We start from the raw sequence: 8,276 nt of genomic DNA on the forward strand, positions 1-8,276 counted from the left end.
TGAAATTAGTAAGGAAATGGATAATACAACTAGGCTAAAACTGAAATAATAATAATAAATCAACTTACAAAAATAATTTTGGTCCTTAAAAGCCATAAGTAATTTCACTTCTAGATACCTTTTTAAAGATTTCATTTGTTTGTAAATTGCTTAATAATGCTACACTTACACTTATTATTTCTGCAACTCCACGTCTGTCATTGAAAAAATGTATGATACATAACTGTGAAGTCTCTGTTAGGCTCTTGTGTCCTAAATTTAAATAAGAAAAAGCAAATGATTCAAGAAATGTGAGCTGGTGAAAATTAAATACTCAATTAATAAAATAATTACTACCAAAAGAATATTTTATTAATTCTATACAAAAGATGGATTACACAGAACAGATGGCCAGAAATCATAGATTTATACACAACATACAGCATGAAACGATCATCAAAAAATGCTTTTTGTACACAATAACATCTTTCAAACGAAGTGAAATAGCCAATAAGTTCAATAAATATTATGCTAATAAGTAATAACTATAATTAATGGGAATAAAATAGTATATTGTTGAAATTAGGGGGTTATGGTTTATTACGTGTATTTATAATTTTAATTACTTTTTCTACATTTAATTATATTTTAATTTCTATTAGATTAGTTGGTGGTGTGGTTGTTAGTTTTATCTGTGTACGTCAGACTATTAAGGAAAAACTGAAAGAAATATTAAATCTACTATCTACTTTATATAACAATATTTAATCAAGAACTGAATATTACTATTAATTTAATAACATAAGATCCAAAACATCTCCAAGTCCAGACAATACACATGCTGATTTTCTTAAACATGTTGGCAAACAAGCAAACTCACTACTTTTATCTTGTAATCTCATCTAAAATACAATATCTGTCTGGAGAAAATCTATCATAACATCAATTTTGAAAAGCAATTATTCAACTAATATCTTTTCGAGTTATCGACAGATACCACTTACTAGTATGATAGCCAAAATTATGGAAGAGATGATTTCATAGATTGAATTGGTTCCTGGAATCTAGTAACTAACTTTCATTTTATTGGGTTGACTTTAGAGAATTGCATTCAACAAATGGACAGATTTTAAATTTTGGTCAAGATATTAAAGATATTTTAAACAGAAAACAAAACAACTTAACAATTTTAATTTATTTTCAAGGATCATATGGCTCTGTAGATATAAATCACTTAAGAAATTGCAAACTTAGGGTGTCCATGATAAAGTGTTACACTGGGTCAGGGACTTGATTATTTGATTCATTGTCACAAATATGTAAATAGAGACAGATTCATCTGGGCTTCCCACATTGTTGTTTTCAGGAATACATTTTCCAATATTAATGTCGATGGTCTATCTAAAGAAATAGATCTTATGATAATCTCATCATTTGCAGATAATATGGTTGTCTAGAACAAAAAATCACAGTCCACAAATATTAATAAACTGAGCCAAAATCCCAACAGACTTTTTGACTCTACTTGGAGAACTCAAACTTGCTCAATTAAGGGAAACTTTACTAATAAAACACAATCCCAAGTTATTTGAAAATGAATAGTATATAAGTTAACTTTAACAGATGATGTTAAGAAATGTGATACTTCTCCAGACATTTTAAAAATCATTAGAAACGATAAATGATCTGGTCAGTGAGTGACTACATACAGTATTTTTTATAGATGGACCCTGTTTACCAAGCCATAGATGTAGTGGTGTTGTAGTACAATACCAGTATATTCCCTTTTACAGGGAATTATATTCAAACACTTGTTTGCCCCATTTTAACCGTGACAACGCTTTTTAGCTTTTTAAACATTCTGGTTATTGTATTGTGTTTGTGTTTAGTGAAAGATTTTAGATAAGGGCGCAAATAGCCATAGTAGCTGACGCACCCTTTTTAAACGCCACTAACTAACTAACTAACTAACTAACTAACTTCAAACACTGACTAATTTTGATAGTGAAAATTTAGATACACTTTTAAGCTTACAAAATCTCCAGTATCGACTTCATAAATCTGAGAAGGCTGTCATACTATCAGATTCAAAATCAGATATTCTTGCTGCAGTAATGGACGTAACAGCATGAAATCTCAATATTTTACAGTGTTTTAATATTTTAAGCAAAATGGTCGAATTACATCGACGACTGGTACTTCCGTGGATCCATGAACTTTATGGAGTGGGAGGTAATGAGGTAGCTGAAAGGTAGCAAAATTACTGTAAGGTTATCTATACCTGCATCTTACCACACTGTTAAAAGAATAACAAGATCAGAACATGACAATGTGGTAACAAAAATCGGAATGGGGGATACAAACTACCCTCGAGTGCAGCTCTGAATTTGCAGGCCAACGAGTCTACCGACTAAGCTACATTGGTGGCTCCACTAAAAATATGAAGTACATGGCACTCAGATTATTAAATTGACAAACCTAAACAATTATTCATCAGTTAAGCTATAAAATATAATACATAGCAAGCAAGTTAATTCAATTTAAAAGTATAAACAATTCAATCAGTTGAAATATACAGAAACTGATAATAAATATCATGCAAATTACTTCACATTACAAGCATAAACAATTCATCACTTGTGGTATACAGCCTACTATTTAATTTACAGCACATACAATTCATCAGTTAAGCTATAGACCTACAGTCTACTATTCAATTTACAGCATATATAATTCATCAATTAAGCGAAACAAAAATATAGTACAATACATAGTAAAAATAATACACCTAATTTAATAACTGAACTTCTATGAAAATCTACAGTGGCAGTACTCATATTATCACAGGCCATGATTGTCTCAAATATTTACAAAGAACTGATATTTCAGAATCTCCCCATGCCATTTCTGAAATCTCAATGAAGATATGGATCATTGTCTTGACTGTTTAACTTTACACAGCTTTCAATCATCTGGTTAAATATTGGAGTGCAAGATAACAAATGACATCAACTGCTGAACACTTGGTATCAATCAACCAACAACTTCATTACATTAAAGGGGGAAAAAAACTGAAAGAATTAATTGTATATAGACACAACACATAAGACAAGGCCGCTTCAGAACAGTAATTGGCAAGGCTCTGTTGTTTTAGGATTCTTATGTAGATTCAATTTCACCTGAAAGAAAAAAGTAGCATCTATAAGTAGTAGTAGTAGTAGTAGTAGTAGTAGTAGTAGTAGTAGTAGTAGTAGTAGTAGTAGTAGTAGTAGTAGTAAAGATAATAATAATAATAATAATAATAATAATAATAATAATAATAATAATAATAATGACTGTAAAGTATGGAAATTAATATTGCAATGTAATATCAAAAGGTGATTTCATACCATCAACTCTTATCATTTAGTACAACTCTTATCATTTAGTACAACAAATCTATTATATTCAGTTGCAATCACCAGTAGCTGTTCCTTCCTCCATTTTGTTGTTGGCTGATTTTTCACAAGTCTGCTATGATATGCAGCACTATCCATGACAATAACGCATTGCCCTAATGTTCTCAGGTCAACAACTGTGTTTGCACCCACTTCTCAACTACAGGGCTATTCATAGCACTATGGTAGTCCTGACTTTTCTTTCAATTGCATGAAAAAATTAAATCAGCACCTGCAATAAAAATTATACCTGGGCATATAATTACGTCACATGAATTCACAGCATTTAAATAAAGAAAATAAAACATAACATAACATAACATGACATGACATGAGATCCTCTTTGGTGAAAGGCTTTCCCACGTTTTTATTTAGTCACCAATTTTTATATTTTTGTACCCTGATTAAAAAAATTACTCTTGCCAAATTTATGTAAAATATAAATCAATATAACTTACCGAGTATAAATCCACCTTTCGTTCCGGCATCTAATCTTCCACCCTCATTTGTTGGTCTATGAATAACACCATTCATGTCACTGGAAACTTCAACTGGTTTATTTCATGAATAAGTGGGTGATCATACTTAAAAAAACAGAGAGAGAAAAGCAATTCACATTGACACTCTAAGAGACACAAAAATTTTAAAGACAGGAAAACCGTTCAAGAATTTTATAACTAACCTCTAGTTATAATATGAAACTATTAATTGCAAAACATGTTGTTCCCACCTGAATTCATTACTAGTAGCCTATATTAATTGCAATTTCATATTCCACATAAGTGTTAATCTATTTGTTAGTAAAAAATTCAATCACTCAATGTCTCACAATACATTGAAATTTACCATTCATAAAAATCCAAGTCTCATCCAAGAATACTACGGGTTTAGGGTTCTCACGCTCCACATTTCTTATATATTCTCTTAAAAACGAATAACATCACTTTCTCATACATGTGTATAAGGATCCCCTTTGCTCCATAGAAATTTCATCTCTTTCAAAATTTTTTTCACCAATGATAAGGATATTCTAAATAAATATGTTTCATAATCATCATTCATATGTTCCAGAACTTTTGCTGCTGTTAGTACTTCCCCTGTAACAGTAAATGAAAATTATGCCATATTTTTATACATAGGCCTATGACTAATATCAGAATTACATTGCATAAATCAACACAATAATTCCTGTAACTTCCCTACCTTTATGTAACTTGTCATAAATAAATCTCGCAATTGCATCTTTCGTAAAATCATCAGCATCAGTCACTGGATGTTTACGTAGTCTATGTTTTCCTGGTGTCACGAGTGGGGTCCCCTTGTGTGAATTTATCACTTTCGTGGCTGTAGTTAAGCCAAGCTGTAATAACAAACAATAACATAATACTTCTAAAAATTGTTATATCATAAAATTCATGCATAATACCAACATTTACAGCTATATGAATAGAAAATGATCAACATGTTAGGTTGGGTCTACGATAGGTTTAAGTAGGCTAATATTTAGGTAATTCTCCAGAAAAGCTACACCAAAGAAGGCATAATTTTATTTTGTTTAATTGATTTCTGTGATATTTACATAGTGATGAACACGTGGTTTTAGTGCACAGCCACAAATATTTTCTGCACAAAAATCCTTTGACACTTACCTGTATATTCTAATGCATTGTTGTAGTCCCTCCCTCAAACTTGTTACTAATTACCAATATAACATGCGAGAGGTCCAGGACGAAGAGAAATGGTTAGTTTCCCAGTAGTGCGTCCTCGTCCTCTCGAGTGTTATATCTTAACAAGTACTTTGGGTGGGGTAGCTTTTCTGAAGAAACACCATATTTAATATTACTTAGACCAGTCATGAATAAATTATTCAGCCAGAGTCAACGTTCCTATGCTTTATAGAGTATGTTATATAGTTATTATATAAAACTGAATTATTTTTAAGCACCATAACAGGCCAACATTCATGTAATATTTGCTGCAATATCAAGTTAATAATTACAATATGACTTGTATTTTCTTCGGCCGATGTGGCATGTAAATTGTGATCTGAACGGTTAATTTAATACCAAAAGAGAAAACTGGAAATTTACTTTCGTGCTGTTTGATTACTTGTTCGTCTAATTTGTAAATGTATTTAAGCTATCACCTACTGCAGTATTACAGTATCTTAAATGTATTTAGTTTGGCAATATGAAAATCACTGACTTGATTAAACATTAGGCCTACCTAAAAATTTGTTTTGTTTGACCACAATCATGAAATTATTAGTGCAAACTCCTAAAACTGAATACCACTTTGAAATGTATGCTTAAGAATACTTACTCCTAATAATTGTCCTATTCTGGTTGTAATTGCTGTCTCCGTTAGCTTAATTCCTTCTTCATTATCTTCTTTCTTCACCTCATTATACACGTGAACTACAGATTTCTGAAGCGTACTCTGAATGCCACACATTTTCTTCCTTGGAGGAGTCACTGCAACACTATTTCATTTTTTTGACATAGTAATAAAAATCTAAACACGAAAGAAATTCATTAAAATTTGAAATAATATTTCTATCCATTACCCACGTGCATTATCACGCCCAAGTATATTATATTCATTCGTACTTATCTGACTATTCTTGAATTATAACCACAACGCAACACATAACATAACTATTATGTATTAATATTAATACTAATATTAATTAATTATTAATAAGTTCGAATTTCACTATCTTCCAGTAACCGGCTGAGAAATCTAGTACCATTTTACGCTATACTGGAGAATTAGCACGGTCACTTTGAACCGTGCCGTTACGTTTAGCACCAAATTTAAGTAAATACACAATGTCACCAACATAAGAACGTGACGTTGGTGTGTGGCGTAGTTGGCGGGAGAAATTTTTTCTCTCTCTGTCTACCTCCTTCGTTCTGAACATTATTGAGAGATAGCACCACTGTTAGCGACAATGTGTATTTGCGTAAATATTGCGAGTAAATTATGACGAGTGCCTTAGATGAGAGGCTCGGGACAGAAACAGTTTTGCTGTAGCGCATGCGCGGACCTCTCATGCAGTGGGAGCGTGATCCTTACTTGAATTTATTTTTGCGTGTACTTGCAGATTAAATGATTAAGATCCCTTCTTGCTCCGGTTACAGGCCTTGCATTTACGAAGGTTATGTTATGTTAGGTTAGCTTAGCTTAGATTAGGTTAGGTTAGCTTAGGTTAGCTTTGGTTAGGTTAGATTAGTTTTGGTTAGGTTAGCTTAGCTTTGGTTAGGTTAGCTTAGGTTAGGTTAGCTTAGGTTAGGTTAAATTAGCTTTGGTTAGGTTAGATTAGTTTTGGTTAGGTTAGCTTAGCTTTGGTTAGGTTAGGTTAGCTTGATTTGGTTCGTCCATGTAGTAGTTAAAATTGTATAATATGACAGTTTTTGATTCATAATATTGTTAAAAAATAATAGGCCTATAATGAAAGCGGTGAATAATTTCATGGTCCTTAAATTTTTTTTTCGTAAAAGGCTAGGTATTTTTCTATAGGCCAGAAATAAACAGCAACGCCGTCATAATTACGTACTTTACGCTTTGGCGAACATTAACCGGAAATTTACTTTCCGTCATTTTAATTGTATTCCGTGAAACACATCTTTTTTCCTGTTAATTTCCTTGTGATAACCTAGTTTATTGTCTTATTACATCTTCATTTTCATTTAATGCATTCAAAAAACCGCCGTTGTACTACATAAAACCTTGAACTTGACTAATGGAGTGAATTACTTAAGAATATAGTCGCGAATTTGACTACCACCATTTCGATTATATTTTGTTTGATACGGCTCGGTACGGCCCGGTGACTAGTGGCCAGCGAGTAGAGTCGACTATCGATATTGGTCTGCCGTGCGGATTATCCAGTTGTTCCCAATTTTAATTTCATGGAACTCCAGTACCGGCAAATATTGTCGATATTTGCCTCAGCTGCCAACATACCGGTTACAAAATCACTACCATTTATAGTATTTGTCAGTATCGAAATTCGAAACGAAGTTGGCAAAAGAAAATTCAACCTTCAAACTAGAAAATCACCATAATCCACTAGCATTTGTAGTAATGGGGGAAAAATGGTTAGGTTTCACCCTTAGGGTATCAAGTTACCTGGTCTTCTCTATAGCAACAGGCAATGTACACCATTTCTGAGAGGGTGGAAATGATTCTCATCCATGAGGGAGGCCTCAGTCTACGGGAAGCAGCAGAAGAATATCACAGACGGCATCCAGCTCAACCTACCTCACATCACAGAACCATTGGTCGTTTAATGGAACGGTTCAAGACAGCAGGCAGTATCCACGATAGAAACGTTCAGGGCGGCCTCGTACAGCAACAGGGGATGCAAACGCAGCTAGTGTACTAGCTAAGCTGGTAGTCCGTCCATCACGGTCAACCAGGGAAGTGGCGCAAGAATGTGGCACCAGTCAAGCGTCCGTGTCCAGGGTACTATCCGTCAATCATTTCCATCCCTATTGCATGCACTTTGTGCAGGAACTGCATGGGGATGACACAGATATGCGGTTGCAGTTCTGTGAGTGGTTTCTTGAACGACGAACGCACCAGCCAAACCCTGAAGCTGATATTTGTTGGAGCGATGAAGCCTGTTTCCATTTGAACGGAACAGTGAATCGACATAATGCTGTGTACTGGGCAACCGAGAATCTCCACATAGCTGTAGAGGCTCATAATCAGTTTGACTCAAGATTAAATGTGTGGTGTGGCATACATGGGGATGTTGTCATCGGTCCCGTGTTTCCGAACAACAAGCTCACTGCTCCAATGTACAGATAGCATCTCGAGGCTACACTGCTGCCCCACTTGGATGATCTGCCC

General features: G+C 33.7%; 1 long non-coding RNA gene across 3 annotated transcripts; it reads right to left on the minus strand.

Annotated features, from left to right (window-relative positions):
* Nucleotides 1–340: 340 nt before the first annotated feature.
* LOC138707904 (uncharacterized) lies at nt 341–5,981 on the minus strand. Of its 3 annotated transcripts, none has more exons than XR_011334432.1 (5): nt 5,739–5,981; nt 4,620–4,776; nt 4,263–4,513; nt 3,441–4,000; nt 341–3,158 (listed from the first exon to the last, which is right to left on the minus strand). It is a non-coding gene; the product is annotated as an uncharacterized lncRNA (long non-coding RNA). The 3 variants fall into 3 exon arrangements; XR_011334431.1 differs by lacking the exon at nt 5,739–5,981 and having other exon boundaries at nt 3,441–3,648; nt 3,875–4,000; nt 4,620–5,388; XR_011334430.1 differs by lacking the exon at nt 5,739–5,981 and having other exon boundaries at nt 4,620–5,391.
* Nucleotides 5,982–8,276: the final 2,295 nt, after the last annotated feature.

This window comes from Periplaneta americana, chromosome 10, assembly GCF_040183065.1.
Source record: "Periplaneta americana isolate PAMFEO1 chromosome 10, P.americana_PAMFEO1_priV1, whole genome shotgun sequence".
NCBI classification, from domain to species: Eukaryota; Metazoa; Arthropoda; class Insecta; order Blattodea; family Blattidae; genus Periplaneta; species Periplaneta americana.